At 46.0% G+C, this 23,087-nt stretch overlaps 1 protein-coding gene across 6 annotated transcripts in view; it reads right to left on the minus strand.

The window, feature by feature from the left end:
* LOC122719450 (Down syndrome cell adhesion molecule-like protein Dscam2) overlaps nucleotides 1–23,087 on the minus strand; it is a 128,391-nt gene that overhangs the window by 60,110 nt on the left and 45,194 nt on the right. The window lies entirely within an intron of this gene.

Below are 23,087 nucleotides of genomic sequence, written 5' to 3' on the forward strand. Positions count from 1 at the left end.
ATATATATATATCAAAAGAGGGTTACGCCATTCTTCTCTAAACGAATAATTCATCCAAAAGCGAATCGAATCAATAAGGATATTCGACCGGATAAAGAAACAATTGGTTTGCCGATATTCTCTTTTCACGAAAGTAAGCTCTCGAGCAGTCGCTTTGCAACTTCCTCGATATTTTCTTGCGCATCTGTGGTATGTAACCAGTTTATATTCTAAAATGCATATATCCACATATATGTATACATATATTTATATGTATGTGGTAAACGGTTGGTTGCAGTAAACGGACGATGCAGCCAATAACAGCGAAATCGATCATATTCGATCTTCGTCTTGTCAGTTATTACGATCCGCGCGCCAAATCATTTGCATTCATCGCGGGCAAATGCGGCAAGTTTCGTCTCGCACTGTATAAGAGATATGCAATATGAAAAGTATCCTTTCGACGATTTGAAAGACTCGATGGAACGTTTTAATTCGTCGTAAAAATTTCACTTTCAAAGAAAAAGAAAAAGAAAAAATCGATGGATTTCCGTGCTAGAAACCATCATTCCATACCCGACACGCGTCTTCGATGAAGCGACGACAAAAGAAGGGATAACAAAACCATTTTGGGGGTAGTCAAATAATGATAACAGACCCATCTTTCCTTGAACGATAAAACGCGGCACGTACGCGCATCCACGTACGTTGAAAGGCGCGCGAAACGTCGCCTTTCACCGCATCGCGTTCCGATCGCAACATTTACCACTCCCCCTCGCTCGTATCATTTCCTCCCTCTCGTTTCCTTTTCACAACTCCTCTCTCTTTCTCTCTCTCTCTTTCTCTCTTTATATATATATCTACGCTCTCAAGCCCCTGTTTTCGTCCCTGCCAAATCAGATAGAGCACCCTCCACCCGATGCAGTTGTCCACGAAATTTTCACCCGATATCACCCGAATTTCTTTTCGATTCGCCGACCAAACCTTCGACTCGCGAGTACGATATATATATTCACATAAGAGCGCACGCGAGAACAACCGCGATTCCATAAGCGGAATTCGAATTTCGATACAACGCGAAACCACTAAGGGGGTTGGCGAATACGTGGAATACGGAATACGGAATACGGCGTAGTTCGGGTGTAGTTCATTCGCCACGAAGTTGCGTCGGTGTAGTACACCGCCGTTCATCCAGTTCCACGTAGCGAACGCGTGTGTATGCGCCGGAAAGACGTTTATGTTCCCCGCTTCCTGCGCGCGATACACCTGCGCCACCGCCGATTCACAGCTATGCACAGCGTCGCCATCTACCTTCGTCGCGTTTATACGTGCAGCAACGGGCTATAACTGTATATATTGCAGGGCGCAGCGTGTATCGCGTGCATCTGCCTCCCCTTCCCCTCCACCACGGGAAGAGAGTGTGGGGGGATGTGTCTCCTCCCTCTTTCCTTCTCGAGCGAACGTTCGCGCTCGTCGAACGACGACGATGGAAAATAAGGTTAAATTAGTACGCGTATAACGCAGTTTGTCGCTGACAGCGAGGGCCGCCGTAAAACGGTTATTAAGGGGAACTGTGCTCGCGTAAAGGAAAATTCTGCTCGTCGTTCTTCTTGTTTACGGGTAAATTCGATAGAGATTCTCCGTTTAACTCGATAACGAGTAGCTTTCTCTGATTTTCCCCGTGTCCAATCGCTTTGCCGATTCCGGTGTTACGGACGAATGTAATAACGCATCGTGGTAAACGTGTCCTCTTTGATACCGTTTGAGTTTCACACTTTTAACGATGATTCGAATGATTTTTATATTATGAATATTAATTCGAACAGTTTCACGCGTTAATTAGAGAGGATTTCACGGATCGAAAAGATAGTCCCTTTCTTTTACGGGGGGTATTATTGGGGTAGGAAGATCATTATTACGAAGAAAGGAAGTCTGAAGAAATAAAGAGACGATATCGTAAATCGAAATTGTTTGTGCATTCGACCGTATCCGCTTATTGTCGCAGCGTTGAATCTCTTCAATAGGAATCGAACAAAAGCACGAGCCTCGACGCACGATCCAATTAGCGGGCTGAGAATCACGTAATTCAACAAAGAGTCGATCAATTCTGCAACACCGCATTTCCATAAGTAAGCCTGCCAAGCATGTTTCATCCGTCTCCAATCGCGCTCGTACCGTTCCCTCTAATTATTGTTCAACGCGTCCAAATCCACGAATCGAACGAATTAAAATGCAAGATAAATAATTCGCAGAAAGGAGAACAAGGAGGAAACGTAATCGAACGGAAATTATCGACACGTCCCGAATCCCCGCCGAATTAATAAAATTGTTCTTTTACATCTTTCTCTTCCCCTTTTCCCTTTCTATTTCATTCCATTTTTTATTCTATATATATACACATATGGAAACACCACCAGTGTATTTGACCTAGGAATCCGTAACACGGTCACCGTGCAACCCGTGCAATCATATTTGTAGCCCGTCACTTGAAATCCCCTTGTACAGCTTTCAACGAAACGCGTTCAATCTCGTTACGAGCGATATACTCTCGAGCACGCGCGTACACGTGTTACGCAGGGGGGACGATCGGAGAGAAAAAAAAACACGGTGTACATACACGACGAGAATATTCCCCTCATTAAGGGTGCAGGGACGAAACGAGGCGTCGAACGTTCGCGCGATGCGTCCAGATAATCGCAGGAAACGAAATGGCGAAACGAGGGGGGTGAGGAGAGGAATACAGGTTGCGTAATTCCGCGTCATCGCGTTTTTATCGTTTCACGTGGACGCGCACAATGGACGCGAACGCTCGCTTCTCGTAAATGCACAGCTTCCTCCTTTTTTTTTTTTTTCTCTCGTTTCCATTTTTTTTTTTTTTTTTTTTTTTTTTATTCCGCTCGGCACGTTCTCCACGAGGAAGAATATATCCCGTATATAGATCACGATATCACCGCCTGCGTGTGCGAAAGAAACGGCGAAATTATCGGCGAGGAAAAAAATATACCCTCCTCTCGAGGGCGCGATCCCGAATCGCACGTAACTGCCCTGCATTTCGGTGAACGCGTTTGACCAACTGCCCTTTATATCACACCGATCGAGTTTCGCGCACATCGATACTCGATAGTAGAGACTTCAACCCTCCTCCCCCCGTTTCATTCCCTCGTTTCGAGCTGACCGAATTCCCCGGAACACAACGCTCAACGGTATCCACGCTCGATAGGTCAACTGCCAAATTTAACGGACGAAATGGTAATAGGTCTCGTATCGAGACTTCCGCCGTTGAAAATCCATGATTATCGCTCGTTTTTCTTTACTCTTTAACCTTTTAGATTGGCGTGTGTAACTTCAAGTATGCGAAGTATACAGTCGTTGGAAACTATACGTATGAAGATCGTGTGGGTTCGAGGAACGTTAAACAAGATACTCGTCGAGAGGTTGGAGAGCGAGACGCATTGTCGAGAGGCAATGAAATTCAACTCTCGGTCGGCGAGCCATCCACTGCCACGCGCATAACAGGGCGCATAATGCGCGGGTTCGAGGAACGGGATTGAACGCGGCTTAATTAATCACGGTGAAATTCGGCGCTAAAACTTGTTTGCAGTTACCCGAGGCCTCGGGCGAGCGAGGGTTAATTTCGCTACGCACGAGCGAAACGTTCGATCGCGATTCGCAACAAATTTCCGTCCGTCGTGAATTTCCCAGATTTTTCTCCCTTTTTCTCTCTCGAAAATTCACTCGAGGTGATCTCGAGAAGCGAACGTAAAGGAAAATTTTCCTCTTCTTCGGGCCAATCGGGACGATTGCGTAACAGGAGAGGCGGGAAAACTCGACGTTTCTGCGAGTCGGTTTGTTGTTGCGTAATCGGCGGATAACCAGGCTGCCAGAGACAATTATACGTCGATGATGCGGTTGCCGCAATTACGAGCAATATCTCTCTTTTCCGCCACGCAACTATTTGCCGGTGCGCGTTCGTTCCACGTTTACAGAGGATCACGGAAAATTCCAAATATCGCGCAATCTCGTCTCGTGCGCACGAATTCTTCGATCTCGACGGGGGAAGGGAAATCGTCGATTCGTCGCGTTTCGCATTCGACTTCAGCATTGCGTCGCGAATTCTCTACGGTCGTTCGTCGATTCCTTTATTCCGTTCGGAAGGGACGCCGCCCCGCATCGAACGGCCGTTTCCGTGCTCCCGCTGTTCAATGCGCGCTCAAATGTATCGCACGCACTTCGCGTTGAAACGTTTCCTCTGTTTTCGAATATCCTCGAATACTTTTTCCAAACGAAAATGTTTATACTTCGGTGGTCGGAATGTTAAGCGGGTATCGCGGAGTTCCTTTAACTTTTTTTACGTTTCGTTGGTAAAAAAAAAAAAAAAAAAAGGAAAGAGAGAGAGAGAAAAGCGAAAAAGCACTTTCCACTTCCTCGCGCGTATCGCATTCTAAAAATTTCGAAGCAACACGAAAATACTCGGCCGAGACAACTCCCCTCCGCTTCGTTCGGGGGGGAGGAAACGAGAGCCGAGAAATACGCGGGGAAGAAAGTATTCGACAAATATTCGGGTCAACGGCGCATTCCGACCGAACGAATACCGGCGGCCAGAGGAAATATCCTTTCCAGAGAAGAAGCAAACGAGTCGCGACGCGAAAGTCGTTTGGAAGCTGGCGATCGACCCTCGATGCATTTCCATTACGCGACGATTACGCGGCCACCTTTCATCCGCGTCTCTACGATTATGCACCGGCGCCATTTACACCGCGTTTGCACACACTCTCTCTCTCTTCTCTCTCCTCGCATATCCGGGATATCCGCGCGAGTATGCGCGTCACATGGACCCGCATGCACGTACGCAACCCGCGCATCGACTGTGCAAACGTTGCGCGCCGACTGTTATTCCGGGGCCAGCCCTGTATTCTCGCGTACGTTCAACCTTCTGATTAATTACAGACCCGCCGTCACGTTGCACCGGTCCTGCATTATCATCCGGCGCACGGATGAGAACCCGAGCGTCACTCACGAATTAACCGACCTGGCACGGACGCTTCTCCGACCGTGACTCTCCCCCTCGCCTCTCCCCCTCCAAGAGAGAGGAAGGAGGAGAGGAGAGGAGAGGAATCGTCGAGAATCCCGATAACGCGAGGGAATTCGACTGGGAATCGGGGAAATCGATACCTCGTCCCACGCTCGTTAAACCATCCGGTTCGGGGCGAGGAATTCGAGGAGGTCTAATTCTAATTAGATCGAGGTCCTTTCCTCGGTCAGGTGTAATTTAAGAGCATCTCTTAAGAGGAACGAAACGATGGATCCTCGGCCATCGGGTTTTCGGATCGATTTTCGAGGGAGGGATTGCGGTCGAGCTCTCTTCAACTTGAATTTCGAGGGGAGGCGATCGTCGTTAATGCTTCAACACCGATTACTCCGCTTGCGAACTCGAAAGCCTCGCCGCGTACACGCGTACATAGAACAGATGTACAGTGAGATCGGTGTATAAACGTCCGCGATCCAAAGTTTCCACTCGACTTTCTCTCTGCCAATCCGGAGAAGAGCGACGTAGCTTCTTCTTCCAATTGCGCAAGTTCCGTTCAAGTCGGTTTCGTAAGTATCGTGGAATCGTTATATGGATCAGGACCAGTTTCGATCATTTCGTTATTAATTGGAAACGGCAGCTCGCTGGAACAAGCAGCCAGTTCCGCCGCCGTTTACGATCGATACGAGGAGCGCGGATCGCGATTATCCTTGCGTTCCGCTCGGCTAATCCGACTTAATCGCCTACATAAATACGAATATATTTCGCATACGCGCTGTGGGCCAAGTTAGCTGCAATGCAGTGGCGCGATACTCGGAGAGAGAGAGAGAGAGAGAGAGACTCGGATTTTGCCGGCACGCGCACACCGTTAGGATCGTTTGATCTGGATCATGGTTAATTTCACCGTTGGTTATGGCGCACAATACCGTACCAATCACGCTGTGACTTCGCTGCATCGCGCGGTCCGATTGGTTTCTCCTGCTATACACGCATACGCGCGCACGATATTGTACGCCGACGATGGTTGTTGCTCGACCCGTGGCGGGTGTGGGTGCGCGCACACCTGCGTGTGCCCACCCACGCGCGCACGCAACCCATCCCCATCGCGTAATCGACGAGCGGATAAAGCGAGACGGATCAATCCGTGACGAAGCCATCGACTTCGAAATGTTAGATTTCGTTTCGATCTCGTCGATCGTGTGACTCGCGGAAGAAACGCGGCAACGACAACAGATATACGAATTATGGGGCAAATTGAACGATAGATCACTTCGTCGCCGACAGTCTTTTTTAACCCCCTCCTCCCCCCCCCCCCCGTGTCAACGATGCTCGATCGATGGGACACGAGTGATTTAAAACCAAACGCTTTCTCTCTCTCTATCTCTCTTTCTCGGTCCATCTTTTCCATCTTACTCTCTCTCTCTCTCTTTTCTTTTAATTTGGTTAAATTATCCCGCGACGCAAAAGCGCGGACGTGTCTCTCTCGCGTGGAACCGGAAATTTCGTTCCCCTGGAAAATTTTAAATTGTAAATAATGCGGTTAAGGATTTACTTTACTTTTTGTCGAGGAAACAAGGAACGTTTGTCGAGATTTTCGCGAAAATTAGCGAACGCGTCGTAAATCAAGGTTTCGTGGCTTTAACGTTAACGAAATCCGTGAAACCGATCCGATGGAAATGTCGAACGTTCGAAACGCGATGAATTTGGTGGGCCAACTATATATATATATTGTACGTAACAGTGGCAAAAGCAGGGAAACAGGAACGGCGATCGTTGGAAAATGCTGACGCGTGACAATCACGGGGCGCAGACTTTCGACACGCGACAACGCCACTATGCGGCGGAGAATCGCGTTCTCCGACTTTTGTGACAGGCGCGACTTCCGGGTCGTTCGATTATCATCTCCTTTTTTTTTTTTTTTTTTTTCTTTTCTTTTTCCACCGCATTATGTACCGTGTCGGCATCTCGTCGCCTTCGACCGAAACGATCGATGGCCCGATCTTCGAGCACGTAAGGTTGACACATTATGCGCGCATCGTGGAGCATGTTGATCGCGGAGGGTGATCGTCGATTTGAGCGGGAGAAAGGAAGAAAGACGAAGAGGAAGAAATCGCGAAGGCGATGAAATTAGTTGGCCGTGCCATGGAGAGGGCTTTATATATATATATATATATGTATAGCTCGGAGCTCTCTCTTTCTTGCTTTCTCATCGCCCCTAACCATTCCATTTCCTCCCTCTCGTTCCTCCTCTCCTCGTCTCTTTCTTCACGACGCGGATGAATATATTTCCCTCGTCGGCAGCGTCTTCATCCGTACGAATGGAAGAATCTAGCGAGACGGGAGCAATATCGGCGGAAATCGAATCGCAAAATGGAGAAAATGACTGCGAGTGCTTCCTACCCCCTCCCCTCATCTCCCCTCATCGCCGAGGAAGGACGAGGCGAGAAAATCGAAGGAGAGAGGTGAATGAATGCGAAAGAGAGGGAGGGAGGGAGGAAGGGAGAAGGCGGCGGAGGATGACGGAAGAGAGGAGGAAGGGAGAAGAGAGGGACGAAGACGGATTATCGAGGGGACAGAGAAAGGAGGAATGCATTCCTGGGCGAGTTAATCCCTGGGGTCTGGAATGGCTGACAATTCCATGGATCCGGTGCCTTCCGCCTTGCTCCACGCCTCTTCCACGATCGTGCGCGTTCTCGTACGTGCAATCAGCACCGGTGGGTACGCGGCAATCAACCATTCCTATATCATCGTCGTCTTCCTTCGATCGATTCCACGATTCTTAATATCGCGAGACTCCGCCGTAAATGGATCGTAATAAGAAGGGAGGGAAAGAGGGAGGGGGGATCTTGGCGTATTTCGCGGCTGCACGCGTTTCTTCTTAACGCGTTCCTCTCGAAGGAAGGAGGAGGGGGAGGCCGAATCGTTGACCCGATCGTTACCATAAGCAGCTTACGCCGAACAGTTATCCGACAGTTGTACTCGTATTTTCTAATACACGAATTGTTCTCCCTTCTTTTTTTCGCCACGATCTTTTGTTCGAAGAATTCGTAATTCGATCGAGACACGTATATAGATCATTGATACGCGTCGAATTACGAAATTAAACTGCCATCGAGTGACCGGTATTTTTCCACTCGATCCTTCTACATTATCCGACGCTTATTTTGGATCGAGTTTTAAACTAACTGTGCGAACCACGTTGGAAGTTGGTCGCCACTAATTCGCTGAATTTTCAAAAAATCGTTTAAAATTCCAGTTCCCAACTGGAGGGTATTTAACGAGTGGCGCGGGATACAATATACAATTTCGAGCAGTTCCACCGAGCTGCCAATCAGACCAATTTCCAACTCCTCGAATAGAGCAACCTAACCGTCTAACCTCGTGAACGGAAAACTAATTTTTTTCAACGAGCTCGACGTCCGCTCGTTAATTGACGAAACGGAAGGATGATGTATCGTCTCGTCTTCTTTACGGCTTATCGATGACGATTTTGTCGATTAAAAGATAAAAAGAAAAGGGCATCGTAGGCTGTCGTGCGATTGGAACGTAAATACGTCGCTTTAGAGAAAAAAAAAAAAAAAAGGAAAAGAAAAGATCGAGATAGGAGAAAAATAGAAGTAAAATCGATTCGTCGGAGGGAGAATGAAGCGCAAAATGCAATTAGCCGAGCTACCGGATAATTGAAACAGTGAACGGGAAATGGGCTCGCGGCAAGGTAATACGGTTGAGCCCTTCTTACGATTCTCAGTTCCAGGGGAGGAGGAGAAGCGTCTTGAGAAGCGAACGAGAGAAAAAAAAGAAAGAAAGAAAGAAAGAAAGAAAGAAGAAAGGGAAAAGGGGAAGAAAGAGAAGGTCGGTGATGCAACGAAGAAAGCGTTTGACAACATCGCAGGATCGCTTCACCGTAAACTGCTTAACAGAGGATAGTGGCTGGCCAAGTTCCTTCGATGCCGAAGTAACTTTCTTAATCCGCTTCTTAGCCGAGTTAGCCTCTGCGATTAATGCCTTGCTAACTCGCCGCAATTCCAAGGATATCCCCTTCCGGCTGTCGCGTGCCACCATTCTTCCGTTCCACTTCTATCCATCGATTCGGGATCAAAAGGAAACAGGCGAGTCTTCGCTTATCGACGAAATCTGACTGAAGGATGAACGAGATCCCTCTTCTTCGTTGTAAGAAGAAAAGTTGCGTGAAACACGAAAAGGGGAAGGGGGGAAAAAAGAAAAGAAAAGGAAAAAGAATAAAAGTAGGAAAGATATGGGATACGCAATATCGGATAGCAATAATTCTTCGATTGTAGTCAATAATTTCTTCTTCTGGCGTCGATGGAACGATGTCAATAAATATGACGATAAATCAGGTATAAATCGGTATAGAGCCGTGCCGTACAATTCAGATGCATCGATCGAGCATCGGATTCGAGAGACAAAAGAATTAACCAGACACCTGCGCCGTCGTCGCTTCCCTCGTTCTATTTTTCTGGGAAATTAATCACGAATGTCGCGATTGCCACGCGAGCTTTTTTTTCTTTTTTTCTTCTTTTTTTCTTTTCTTCTTTTTTTACCCAAGCAGCAAACGAGCCCAGCCAGCGCGATTCCGCTCGATGCACGGCGACGAGACAGCGTGTATACACCGGGACACAGGCTACACACTCCTCTTCCTTCCACGGCCAGGTGTTCGTTGCTTATCACTCACCAGCCCACAACTCCCGCACTTCGCCAACGCGCTGAATTAGCATAATAGCATCGATGTCGTTACGAGCCAGTGAAACTCTTCACGATACTTCAATGCTTCGATACAATGGAATATCGATCGGGGAGACCGAGAGAGGCAAGTCTCGCCAGAGGTGCAGACGACGAAACGGCACGGCTCTCGACGTATTAGAGGGTGTTGGGCGTAACGTAGAGAGGAAGGGATCATGGAGGAGGGAGGTCCACCAAGGGATCAGACAAAGGCGAGACCAAAGGGTTATACACCGATCCCCAAACAATTCTCAGCTTAGCCGCGAGGAAAATAAAAATCGCCGCGAGTCGTCGAAGATCTAAGATCTAAGCGCGAGTCGTAGAAAAGAAAAGAAAAAAAAAAAAAAAAAAAAAAAAAAAAACAATACTCCCCATCGATTCGACCGAGTTGACGAAAGGTAGAAATAAGTTAAACGACTTGGGGAGGAGGGTAAAAATAATCGTTGCACCTTCGTCGTGCAACTTTTCAATCCCCCCTCCTCTCCGTCTACCCGACACAGAAATGTAGGAGCTATTATAAGGGTCATTGTCCACGTCATTGTTCACGCCGTCGAGTTAAAGTACGACTAATTTCTTCGGTTAACGTCTCTCCGCGGCGAATTAAACGCACGAACGTGCGGAATTTTCGTCGAGCATTTTTATCGTCTAATCTGAAAAGCGAAAGGTGATTCGATGATTCTAAATATGACGCAAGGTCGTTCGAAAGTTACCAACATGAAAAAAAAAAAAAAAGATAAGATCGTGTCATTGAAAACTCGCAATGATTCACACGAAACTTTGGAAACTAGCGTTGTTCGGGTGGCAACGTCTATTCATCTAAAACGTGCACGGTTCCTGGCGTCTAGTTTGCTAAAATACATTCAAGCGCTCGTTTACAAAAAAAAAAAAAAAAAAAAAAAAAAAAAGAGACTATTCACTTTTTCACAAACTCTATCTTTTTCTTTTTTTTTCCCTTCTTTCTCTTCTCCCCTCCCGGTATAAATGATTCAACCGTACGAGGTAACCTTTAAAATGAGCCAATAAAACGCGGCCAACGGTGAATAGTTGCGGACGTGCCCGAGAGTCCCGCGAATTCTGCAATTTGTTCGCCGTGCTAAAACGTCATTCTAATTTCGACCGGGACGAATCGCGTTGGCGAACTGCATTTTAGGCAGTTTTGCCCCCGCGCATTCCGTCTCATTTTGCATTCTAATTACAAGCTGCACGGCGGCCACCGTAAATTATTTTCAATTGTAGGATAAAATATGGCACGCATACAAAGTGCGGCCATCACGTCGTAAATACAGTCTGGCCGCAGATATTGTTCATTATGCGCTATCCATCGTTAATTGCTTCGAATATAATTAAAGAGAGCGAACTGGATGGACGCGAAACTCGCAGAGGGGGAGGAGAGGAGGAGGAGGAGGCCGAGGGCGTGGGAGGTTTACGCGCTATAGGCTCGATTCTTTTATACCTTTTGTCCGCGACTTTCCTCCCTTTTCCCTCCCGCGTTTCTCTCTCTCTCTCTCTCTCATTGCACCGCGTCACTTAATTCGCGAACATAGCCAGAGCCAAGACGTTTATTTATGGCAATTTAACTCGAAACTCCATTCGCGGGGCGCACAACGCTTCGTTTAGCGCGCGGCATTTAAAAGTTCAACGCGAGACAAAAGTTTCGTGGCGTTAATAGTTCCAACGGACCACCCCTACTATTCCTACAAATTATTCGTGTTTCGCCTTTCCCCGATTAATTGCTGCCTTTTTTAATTACTTCTATTTTGCAAGACTTTGCACGCCCCCTCCCTCCCCGGTTACGAAAATTTTTGCCTATTAACGCCCCCCTCCCTTCGTGTAATTTCTGCCATTCTTTTTTGGCACATTCTATATTTCACCCACCAACAAATATATACACATATATATCGATGATTTCTCGGTAAAATGGAATCTTTTGTATATCAGTCACTTTTGCGTATATCACAGATACGCGCAACGATCGATGCGTGACGTTAAGTGGATTTCACACAGGAATCTGCAAAGTTTTTCTGTGATACGAGGAGATGGAAATGGAAGAATAAGGAAGAGAAAGGAATTCTCAACCGATCGTCGCGAAAATTTTCGAAAAGCGACGAAACACTTTTTGGAGAACGCGTGGAAAAAATGTGCGCCACGCCTGCGAGATAAATTAAAAACTATTCATTCCGTGGATGGCCGCGCGGAAAAGTCGCGTTTCCTCCGATGGAAATCGGGATACAGGGATGCCGTATCCGATAATAGCAACGCGGTTGGAGCGCAATTGGAGCATGTGGATCAGACATTTTCGTAATTCGACCGAAGCCGCGACACACCCGACAACCGTGACAGCTCTGCACCCACCGATGCGAATTGCAGTTTCGAATAAATTAAACTTCTCTTTTCCTTTTCCGCGATCTCTCTCTCTCTCTCTCTCTCTCTCTCTCTCTGTTTTTCATCCTTCGAACGTGTGCACGCGTGAATGTTTTCGAACGTAGTACACGCGAAAACGCAAGCAGATACGTATCTCGAAACATTCGGCTGGTTCTCGAACGAGTGGAGTCACGTACACGAATTGGAATCTAGATGGGTCATCTCGAAAAATTAGAAGCGAGCCGGGAAAGGCGGCGATGTTGATCTTTTCCTTACATTTTTAAAATACAGGGAAACGCTAGAGACCAAGACTTTCCAGTTTTCGGTCATACGACTAAAAAATGTGTAAAAATACTTGTAAACGCAAGTTAATTCAAGCCTCTATTAGGTTTGAAGCTAACGTACGATCTATTGAATAAACATGGAGAGTTTCATTTCGCGTTTCCTCCGTTCCATTATCCCGATTGGTTGAATACTAATCAGGTAAATGAACGCATTAAATGCATCAAGTTATTAATTCACGAATATTCGCGAGAATGTGATCAGAGATGACTCCTGCCCTATATATATATATATATATATATATATATATATGTACACATATCCCCAGTTTCCTAACTGTTAACGATTTATTCTTCTTCTCCGTTTTTAAATTTCTTTCCCTCATCGCCGACGAGACAGCGTGAACTCGTGAAGCGGAACGCCGCGACGCCTGGACGAACGTAACGAGCCGGTGCATGACGAACTGGACACATTTTGGAAATTTAGGGCAGGCCACGATATATCGACGACGAGGATAGAAAAGGGGAAGGCAGGTATTGGTTGCGCAACGTCATCGGGTTGACAGATCGATCGTAATTAAATCGATGCGATCCGACGCCCTCCACCCGTACCCACCATGGACTTAACTCTAAATCTAGGAATGGGGTCGATCGAAGCCACCATCAGGATGCATTATGGAGCCAGAGAGGACATGCTCGCAGATAGGTGGACGCGGTGGGACGACGGGGTTATCTCGCGCCTATTTGCACGATAGTCCTGTTTCCGATTAATCAGGTCCCCTGGAATTAACGCAGTCCCCGGGGACTGCGTCGCATCTCACACGTATGCATACCCATTACACCCTCCTCCCCCTTCCTCCATCCCGCTCACGTTTCCTCTCTCCTCTCCCACACACCGCATCCACGCTTTTCCCACCACCACCACCACCACTCTGTCTCCCTTCCTTTTCATTTACATACGAGTACACACACACGCTCTCTCTCTCTCTCTCTCCCTCATCCTTCCCTCCCTATCAATTATATTTCACTCTTTCCCACTCGCTCGATTCCTGCTACTTTGTCCCCTCTATCCTCTTCATTTATCCACATATCCTCCTCTTTCGCCGACTCCATCCGGCTCCATCAGTTTTTTCCCCTCTGTCCCATCTCTGTCTATCATCGGCATCGATCCCGCCATCCCTTTGTACTCTCGCGATCCGGCCCCTCCCTCCTTATCAATTTCACCTCACCGCCGTTGCTCTTCCCTCCTCCAACTCCACTCCACTCCACTCCACTCCACTCCACTCTCCACTCCACCTCTCTCGATTTTTCGAAAAATCGCGCGCTCCGTGTCGACGCGACACACGACCACGGCGCGACTTATCGGCGCGTGTATCGCCAATCCCCTCCTCCCCCCCAACGTTACAAAGAGGCCGGCTCCCAAAGGCATTTTTGCCCTTGTCGAGATATCCTTTCTCAAAAGCCACACCACGATCCTCGTCGTGCGGCGGGGATTTCTATTATCCCCGCCGACTCATCTTCGATACACCCCTCTGTAAACGCGCATATTCGAGGGCACGCGTTATCCTTTCTCTCCAACGGGACCCTTCCACTCTATCCTCCCCCGGGATAAATTTTTTCCACCGATGACCGATCGTCACAAACCTTCGATAGGAATTTCTCTCTAATTGTACCCCTTTTTTTTTTTTTTTTCTTTTTTCTCTTTTCCCTCCGGTTAACGAACCTCGAACGATCGGTTATAATTGGAGAATTGCTCCCCGCGCAAACCTGATCCCAATCCCCTCCGCGGCGGATTAATTCCCTCTCGAGGGGAGGGCGAAAAATACGACGGCTACGTAATTCTCGCCGGTTATGATCGCGGAATATTTGCATTTCCGTAACGGGTAATCAATAGCCGATACACGTTTCACGGCGCGTTGAAAAACAACAACGGAAACGTGCGTTACGGGGCTCGAAAGTTTGCGTCTCGAAAGTCGTCGCATCGTCCCTCCCCCCCTTCGCGGTTCCATATTTCAATTTCCGCGTATCGAGTACGCGTTATCTGGGTCGAATAACGCGTTAACGTGAAAATTTATTCGAGTTTATTCGAGCGGAGAAGAAAAAGGGAAGGCGAGGGGAGAAAGGGAAGAAAAGGAAGAAGGAAGAGGGGGAGGAAAAAACCGGCGACCCCGCCATTACATTCCCCAAATACGCTGTGCGTTTTCATGAAAATGCAACGTCACGTTGGATCCCGATTACGTGATGAGAATCAAATTTTCCACGACGCACAGGTAAACCACTTTCAATGCGGACACCGTAAACACGCTGTTTAACTGTTCGTGTACATCTAATGATTAGGTACTTAGTTACGAACGCGTGGACGGAAGAGTGGCGAACGAGAGGGAGAAGCGAGCTTCTTTCTTCAACTTTCTCCCTTCCCTCTCCTGGCTACTCCCGATTCGTTCGTTTGCAGAGTGCTCGCGCATTCCGTTTCCCACCACCCTTTGTCTCTCGTCTCTCATCTGATAATAACATCGTTCGCGATCGTTCTCGCGTAATCCTACTTGATCGAGTGGAGAGAGGATTGCTCGTTAAAGAAAGAAACTTGTTAAATCCTTTCGGGTCTCGATCGATTCGAAAACACCGCGTTCATTCGTGTTCACAGACGGGAAAAAATCTTATTCGAGGAATCGGGTGGAAAATCAGATATCGGAAAAAGTTATTCCATCTATAATATGTATATATATATATATCCATTTGCGTGTGCCATTCGCTATAATACGCGTACGATTACGATGTTTCCTCACACTACTTTGTCCGTTACGGATTTCCTTCCAATCTCTTCCTCTTTCGTGGACGGAAGAAAAAAGAACTGTCCTCTCCTCCTCTTTGTATATTTGCGTCGAAACGGTGATGATAATTCACATCCAACGGATGGAAAAACGGGTGTATAAATTTGATCAGGGACGATATTCGAATCGTCGATATTCGTCGATCGTAAGCCATGATATTATTGCGCCGTCGATTATTCCCTATAATTTCCTAGCTTCGTAATATTCTACGGTTCGTAGGCGAACGGGATAATCCATCGAAGCGTGTAAGGGGCTCTCCCCTCGTTCTAAAGTGCATTTATCCAGATTTATTCGACGAATCGCCTATTTCAATCGCCGGCAAATATTGGCTCTAATTTTTCATCGAGAAAACGCGCGCCACGTTCACGGCTGTAGGCATCAGGCGCGGATACAACGAGAGGGGGTGGTGGTTCAACCCGAGAGAATCCCGAAACGCGGATGGAAATTCTCCGTGTTTGAGATATGAAATATAAATTAGCCAGGTAAGGCCGTTCGTTTACGTCTATTACACGAACAAATATAAAATATGCGGAGTTCATATTTATCGTATCGGTGTAAGCGAGTGTAAACGCTTGGTTGAAAAATAATTTTGTGTAATTTTTTCGCGATCGCGAAACGTTTAATCATCATGAATATCCCCATTCTTTCGTTAAATTTTCCTTCCTTCTGAGCCAACCCTCGTATATCACTCGCAATTACCGCAATTTCTCGGTTGTTTGAATTTAAAAACAACCCTTTCTCTCTCTCTCTCTCTCTTTATTCGCGAGAAATTTATTATCGCGCGCGCGCGCGCGCCTATAATACACTCCTTCCTTTCTCTTCGTTCCTCAATTTTTCGCCGATTCGAAAAAGCCTCCCACCCCTTTCGTTCTCCTCGCTGCGAGCAGAAACGATTAATTGTTAATTCGACGTTCGCTATAATTACGTCGTTCTATCGAGGCGCGCATTAACCGTGATATTATTTCGCGTGGAAATTCTCGTTTATTTCGATCGCGTATCCAAAATTTGCGGGAAATTGGCGGAGGCCTGTTAATATCGATTGGGGCAGCTACGCGACCCGATCCCCGAGAGAGTCGCTAACGCGCTTCCCTGTCCGTCGCCGCGTTCCGTTTTTCGACTAATAAAATTCATAAAACTCGTTACACGGTGCCCGATAAAATCGCGCGTGTATCACAGTGTCGCGTTGATCGTTCGATTAAAAACAGAGGGCGGAATGGAGTGAGAAGCGGGTGAAAAGAAAGGGAATTGATTTCTATGATCCATCGTCTAATCAAATGTCCACGTTTTCACGGTGGATGGGATTTCAACGAAATAGGTATAAAATATTTGTAACGGGATTTATTTCGTAAAGAAAGCGGGCAATATTCGAGAGACTTTGTAACGAGACAAGCCCCGTTTTGCTCGATTAAGAGAATTGAATAAAAACAAACCTTCCAATCCTTCGTCGATTTTCTTAAAAAATTTTTCGATACGCGTATATGTAATAATTTCGTCGTTTTCGAAACGAAATTCCTCGTTTTACTTCTCGTTTTTTCGTAAAACCTTTAACGAACGTATTTTCCTTCGAGTACGTACACAGGACGAGAAATAAATTTGATTTATTGCGACGCGATTTTAAATCAAATTCGTACGCAAAATGGGGAGCAATGAGATAGCGTTTAAAGGAGGGATGCGGATCGTTCTCACCCTCCGGATCGGTTTGTTAGTCGTGAGTTGGGCGCGAGTGATAAAAGAGGCAGGGAGGCCGCAGATTTACGGTGGATCCAGCGGCTGGCTATTTCGAACGGAGAAAGGATTCGCGAAGCGATCCCCCGGATTCTATGGACGAATTCGTGTGAACGATGCGAACGATGCTCAAAGCTTGGCCGCACAATTATTTTCACATGGCCAGTCGAGGCGAGGTAAAAAACCTAGTCGTCGATCGATCGATTTAAAATGCCATTTCCAGCACAGATGGGATACCTGGATGCAAAATGTATCGGGACTGTGTGGAAAAAGGTAACGGCTTTCGCGCGGCTTTCTGTCCCTTCTCCACTTCTTTTTTCTTTTCTTTTTTTTTTTTATTTCTCTTTTGGTTCGCCATCTGATATCGATTCGAAGGGAGAGAAGAAAAGAAAAGGTTTGGCCTCGAGAATATGTATCCGATGATTACGTTTCGACAAATTCGACGACTTTGGTGCAAATTTTATCGTAGGTCGATCGTAACACGCGTCACGTTCCCAAAATTTTTCTGTCCGCCGCGTTTCTTAAATAGAGAAAAATATAGAGGGAGAATAATCTTACTCGAATTTTAACGAACGGATTCTTTCGGGGTTATAGATATACTCTTTTTTCACGCGAAAAAGAAAAAACAAGAATCGAGCAAAAAAAAAAAATCATGCAATATTAAAATAGAATGAACGATATCATTAAAAGAGAGAAGAGGAAGAAGAAGAAGAAGAAGAAGAAGAAACGTGACAACGAAAGGAACGGTCAACGAGAAGAAGAATTTGCAATGTAAATGTTGAAAATGAAATATAAAACATGTGACAAGGTGTCGCGAATAATTAGAGGGATCATCAGGATGAAAAGAAGGGCGAATATAGGTTAATTGGTTTCCGCGCGATCATATACATTTTATCGAAGAACATGAGAGAATCTTCGCCCATACATTCAACGACACAGTTATTATATTTAACGATCAGTTTCAAGCGTGCATTGGATCAATTTGTATCGTGAAAATTGATACAGGAAAAGAAAAAAAAAAAAAAAAAAAGTGAAATTTCGTTATACGCGATTGCGAGTGTGTTTATGGTAGGGAAAGAAACGAGCCATGTGTCAAGTCTGAATCAGTCAGGTTAATTGGTTCTCGCATGACACACCACCTCCCTATGTCGCAATATTTTTTCCACCGAGCGAGCATCTAGAAAAATTTCGTAAATATCGATCGTTCGATCGGTCGAGAAAAATTTAAATATGTTAAAACAAGCTAACTTATTAACCCAAGTGTAAACGGTAGTTGAATCTTCTACCGAAAATTTCATCGGCCTTTTGCTTCGCAATATTCAAGGTGTAGATTAAAAATCATTTTTAATTGATATTTTTCACGGTTGCAAAGCGTAGACGCGCACTTCCCCTTTCATAACTCGTTCGTGTTAAACAGGTCGGACGAGACCGACTCCGAAGTAACGCTTCGAAGACGATGTATGGGAAGGAAGGTCAATGGAGGACGCGCATTGAGAGAATGCGCACGAGGAAAATTCGAATACACCGAGCGGAAGGATCCTCTCTGCCTGTCGGAACGAATCATATTTCCCAGCCGGATCAATGTTAATTCGCTAAGTATAAATTGCTCGCGAGAAGCAGTGAAGGACGACGGTAGCAGCTGCGCCGAGTTTCCTACCACGTTGCAAAATCGGCACTTCAACCAAATCGGCATCGAAACCGAGCGCCATTCGTTTCTTCGACCGACAGAGATAACTTCGAACCGATCGCTCCATTTCGATCTTCAGAATTAAACGATACGAAATTAAACGAACGATCCACGATTGGATCCGATTGGACGGTCGCGGTTGGTTCAATTTGATTTCAAAACGTGCTCGAGAATCTCGCACTCTTAATTAATGGTGCGATAAAATTAGAAATTAAAATTTTCGAAAATTGATTTAAATGAAAAGGAAAAGAAGAAGGAGAGGAAAAAATGGATGAGCGTTGAGATACGCTCTTGGTAATTTAAATAATAAATATCGTTTTCCATTAATCGAAGCGAGAAAATACAACCAAAATCGATGGTTAAATTCCTGTTATTTTGTATACAACCGACAAATATATATATATAAGCACAAACAAGTTCATGGATCAATGAAATTAATAATTAAACTGTTTGATTTCGAGGAATTGATTACAGGCTTCCTGTTCGCTGATACGTGCTCGTTTCCATCGTCATTATCGAATAATTTTCATTTAAATTCATCGAATCGAAACAGCCCCTCCGGCGGCCAAGATTTAGCTAATTCCTCCATTATGCTCGTCCACTCTTAACAGTTATAATTATCGCGGGGAAAAATTATATTTCGAAGAACGCCGACGCGAATCATCATCGAATATAATCATCATCTCCGCCAATTATATATGACCCGCGTATCTACAATTATACCTACGTATATCTAATCCACTCTTCTTCATTCAATACAATTTATAATTGATCGAATTTAATCTGGCTGCGACGCTGCCAGACGAGCCTCCCTCTCCAGATACCAGGTGGATGCAATGCTATTAAAATAAATCTATCCCGTCCCCCGAGTATTTTTGCAATTTCCTGGTCTTTTGTTGGTCGGAGGCGCGTGTCAACGACCTTTCCCCACCTCCTAGTCTAATTTTGCCGCGATAACGATATGACAAACACAGAACGAGAGAAACGGGAAGCCCGACTTACAAAGCATCCTTCTTCTTCCTCCCTCCTCGGTTATGAACCATCTACTACTTTAGCTATTGGACGATTGTAATTGGCCACGTCTTGTCGTGATATTTCACGGATTCAGCCATTTCCACCGCGATGTAATAATAAGCAATGGGTCACGCAACAACGACATCTCTCGAATTAAGGGAGGTTTCACGTCGATGCAATATGTCTTCGGGGATGCTTTTCACTTTGACCAACGCGAAACGGTTAAATGGTATGTCTCTCTATCTTTCTCTCTCTCTCTCTCTCTCACTCTCTCTCTTTTTCCCTCCTTCGCGGGTTTGGAAATTAAACGTGAAACAAAGCGGAAGGAGGGGGAGGGGGGAGAGGGAAACGTATGGCGGCGCGATATCGTGGCGCGGCATCGATTTCTATCAAGATAGGGGGCGGGAGGAGGGAGAGGACTCTTGGTTGAAAGCGTTTGATGGAGGGAAATTAATTTAACAGAGAGGAATGAAATTGTGGGAGCGGTAGTAGAATTTTATCGGGTGGATGAAGAATGTTTGAAACGATGGAGGTGCGAATGATGAATATTCGATTTAGAAAGGGGTGTGAAACTAGTTTTGGGGTGGCGTGCGTTTCTTTTTTTCTTTTTTTTTTTCCAGATGTAGTCTCTAGTTCTGAATGAAAGAAATTTTAAGGGGAGGGAAAAGAAGAAGTGCGCGCGCACTCGTGAAAGAGTAGAATCAGTTGGGAAAAATTGAAAAGAAAGGAAATGAAAAATAAGGAGGTTTGAATGAGAATAAGAATTGAAAAAAAAAAAAAAAAAGAGAGAGAATAAGAGCGTCGTTCGACTCGTACTTTCCCAATATTTGGAAGAAATTTGACCCTCGTGTAAAATATCTTTGCTCTCGTTACACGATTCCGTTTCAATCCATTCAAGTGTTTCGATACAATTCGAAGCGTAACGAATTTAAACGTGATTATAAGACGAAAATTATAATAAAATAAAATAATCTTAAGTGGCGAATAAGCCGCTTGGATTTGGCGCAATTAATTTTAAATCGAGCACAGGGTTCGCTAATAACGTCTACTATATTGAAGCCAACAGCCACGCGGAAATTGCCGAATATCGGAAATCCAGCGACGATGATGGCGCGCAATTTGCGTGTTTCCGTTTTGCGGCTAAGCGGCACGCTCTCCCGCAGAGAACCCGCGTTTGTACGACAGCAATCTACGCACAGCCCCCAGTTTAGACCCCGTAAAATTAACATCGTTTTTGCGGAACAATGGAACAAAATTATAATAATAATAATAATAATAATAATAATCATGCACCGAACCCCATTAAACAACCACGAGATTCGACGATTGATAAATCGTCCAGCGAATTTTAAAACAATCGAATCGCGCCAGGATAGACAAAGATATCGTTAAAATTTGCCGATGGAGTATCGAGGTGAACAATCGAACAATTTTATCGAGATATCGTTCCAATTATCTCGCGAAGAAGCCACGGTTGAAGCGCGGCTCTTCGCGATCGACGAGTTCGTCGGATCGAATTCTTGGAACTGAAACGCTGTTTTTCGGCGCAAGTATTATTCGCACCGATCGGTTTCGTTCGGAACGCGGAAATTGCATCATTGAGCAGCGGTCAATGTCTACCACCACGCGGAGATAAGCTGGTGCTCCCTTACGAGGCAAAAATCGTGTTCACAATTGATCGCGCCGCTCTGAATCGACTCTGGTATTTTTCCACAGAATGGAAATGGATCGCCCGACGGGGCGATGATTCTTCGTCCTTCGGAGAGATTTATCTCGATACAATCGAGTCGATGCTCGATGACAAATGAGATAAATGGAAACGGGGAATCGGGTGACGGCGCGCGTATCGATCGCGGTTTTTTCCTTTCGAGTTTTCGAGTCTCGAGAAACGATACGAGAAAGGAGACGGTCGCGCGATGAGAATGCGAAGGGCGAAAGAAAGAAAGAAAGGAAAGAGAGAGAGAGAGGGGGGGAGAGAAGCGGGCGCGCGAAGAGTAGGAAGAGAAGAAAGAGGAAAGGGAGAAGGGGGAGAGGAGAGATAGGAAACGCATCGGAGAGAGAGAGAGAGAGAGAGAGAAGTCGAGCTTTTACGGTGATTACTCGTCGTCGCGGCTGCATCCGCGCGCATTGCATCGGAAATGATTTCGCGCCCAATTAAACCATAGGAAACTCAACCCTTCCTCGCTACTAGAAGGGGGATAGTCACCCCTCTGCTGCACTTATACTCTCGACGCACCCTACTACCTCCTTCTACCTCGTTCTGCCACTCTCTCTCTCTCTCTCTCGCCTTTCTTCTCTTCTCTTAACCTGCCCCCTTCTACTCTCCTCCTCCTCTTCTCCCACAGGTACAGCCTCGGCTAAAGCTTTTCAACTGGAATTTAATCCAGTAACCGCGATCACATACTGTTTAAATTAATCCCCTCCCCTCCCCGCAGAAAACTCGGGGTTAAAGGTTGCGTTGAAAACGACGGCGCGTGAAAAGGAAATCAAGGAAGGAGGGGAAGGAGGAGGAAACGCGAACGAAGATAGGGGGAAGGGAGGGGTTAAGTTTCATCGAGCGTTGGTTCGTTAACGAGTGCGACACGAGTTCCGGAACTGGATCGACTGGTCCTTCCGGAAGATGGATCGTCCTCTCGATACTCTCTCGTTACCGTATTTCGAGTCGACTCTTCGGCTCTCTCCCTCCCCTCTAACCCCTATATCGAGTAGTATCGCCCGCTTTCCTGCCCTGTCCTTCGTTCCCTTCCTTTCCTTCCCCCTTCTGTTCCCGTTCCTCGAGTCTGAATCGAAACCTTGTTGCTACCACTACAACAAGGGAACGGATATGAGCAACGAGTTTCACGAAGGTTGGGCCGAAACGGAAAGGGAGAAAAAAACGGGAAGCACGGTGCTCGCGTGGAGGGATCACGTGCGCGGGTTCAAAGAACTCGACCCGAGTGCATGCGCACGATTCACACAACGCGGATACGCGCGGCGTGTAAACGAAAGATATACGGTGTACAACAGCCGTTTGCCCGTGGGCTTTGCAGGAAAAAAGGAAAAGAGGCAAAGAGGCGCCGTGTCCTCGGATCAAAAGCGACACCTTTCCACGCGGGGGCTATTATATTTCCCGCGTTTCACGATACACAATCAATTTTAAATCTCGAAACTGTTATATATATATATAATTTTACAGATGCGTTATCCGATGCGTAAATATTTATCCGAGAAGTCGAAAAACAGAGGAAGAGAGAGACTCTATAAAAAAAATCGTATCGTTGTTGAGACTTATTTTGAAGCAGCTCGAGCTCGAGCTATGGAGTGGATCGACGCGAATAGGGAGGGAGAAAAGAAAAAACGGAAACTGTACTTCAATTAACAACAAATTTCGAAACAACGTAGGAAAACGAGGATGGATATTCCTCGAGGAAGAGGGTGATGACTACGGTCGAAAAAAACTCGAT

Source organism: Apis laboriosa, unplaced genomic scaffold (assembly GCF_014066325.1).
Source record: "Apis laboriosa isolate Shangri-la unplaced genomic scaffold, ASM1406632v1 scaffold11_cov152, whole genome shotgun sequence".
Taxonomy (NCBI): domain Eukaryota; kingdom Metazoa; phylum Arthropoda; class Insecta; order Hymenoptera; family Apidae; genus Apis; species Apis laboriosa.